Below are 1659 nucleotides of genomic sequence, written 5' to 3' on the forward strand. Positions count from 1 at the left end.
CCCTACTGCCACTACATTAGTGTGACCAAGTGGTCGGCCGGGTTATAAAAGAAATGGTTAAAAATGAACAACGCCACCTAGGGGAATTTCACCCCCAGGAAATTCCTATTTAAGAAAAATAGATTAAAGGAATAAGAGAGGCCGCACAGATTCAAGGATGCACACCGACGCAGGTTGGCTCCAATATTAATAATTTTATTTATAGTGAAAATGATAAAATATAGAAAACAAAATGTAGCGTCGTTGTTGACAGTGTCCTGAAGTTAAAACAATTATGGAACTGGACTTACCAGCAGCCGTGGACCCAAAAGAAAAATCACACAACAAAATCACTACAGCCCACCCAGTGCTGACAAGGAAAGTGTGAAAACGACCCACCACCTGAGGTCCCAGGGACACTGGCACGTCCTCTGTTCACTGAAATAAAACAGAGCAATACGTTAAAAGAGTAAAAGGACTCTGAGCGTCAGGCTCGCGACATATCATAAAAGTAAAACTTCAATCAATCAACTTACAATCAACCACAAATCAAACTACACTCGGGCTGGTGGCAAAAGTTCAGGCCTCGATCAAAGCCAGTCTGGCTCCCCACAGGCTGAGATCGGCAACTGAGGCGGTTTCAAGTTCCCAGCACGAACTCGGGCAGAGGATGCTACAGCCCGATCACAGAGGCGCGCGACAATCCAAAATAAATATAATAAAACCAGGCGAACCAGAAAAAGGTTAGCCCCTTAATTAAAAACAATTCCAAAAATAAAAGGAGAGAGCGGGGGCGGTAGAGCGAGAGAGAAAGAAAGAGGAGTAGCACATCAGTGTGAGTTGGACCCTTTTGACTTAGAACGTTTAGTTCTCCATGGCACAGATTCAACAAGCTGTTGAAAATATTAACCAGACACTTTGCTCCACATTGACCTGACAGCATCACACAGGGCTGTGCACCTATGAATCTCCTGTATCACCGCACCCAAATGTGACCCGTGGTAGGTACCTATTTAAAATAGGACAGAGCCGTAGGCGCACAGTCAGTTAAAAATAGTTTAATTTGTGAATACAAAATAAAATAACAGTGTAACACGGCACCTAAAAACATGTGTGACATAAGAAGAGAAAATGCTCTCAATTATGGAGACAGTCAATGGTTTCATTTATGTTTGATGTGTGCTTTACATTGTGTGTGGCTGTTAATAAAGTAGCGCGCTCTAGGGGGCGTATGCGTTCATCAAAAATGGCCGAAGGCTGATGGTGTTTTATTCCTCCCTAAATGCTGTTGATGAAGTTAGCTATGCACGCAGATTTTCCTGCGCATTTTCATACCTCTGCCAACACAAAGTAAACTTTATTGTCAATGTCATCCCCGCTAACATAGTCCAGATATAGAGAGACGAGACGGTGAAGCTTCAGTTACAGCAGGGCAAGTAAACAAACAATAAATATAAGAAGAGTAAGAAAATAAATATACACTTTAGGACTCAGGGAAAGGGATCAATAACAATTTAAATTTTATAATTACAGTTAATGATTTAAAGTCTCACACACAACTTGTCGAATGGGGGGGGGGCGGGGGCTGCTTCCAAATAGAGCACATTTCATTCATAATGTTGTAAACCAAGCCCATTATGTATTCATGATTTGAATCCTGGGTTGTGCGAAATGCCAGAA

This window comes from Simochromis diagramma, unplaced genomic scaffold (assembly GCF_900408965.1).
Source record: "Simochromis diagramma unplaced genomic scaffold, fSimDia1.1 OVJJ01000128.1, whole genome shotgun sequence".
In the NCBI taxonomy this organism is placed as follows: Eukaryota; Metazoa; Chordata; class Actinopteri; order Cichliformes; family Cichlidae; genus Simochromis; species Simochromis diagramma.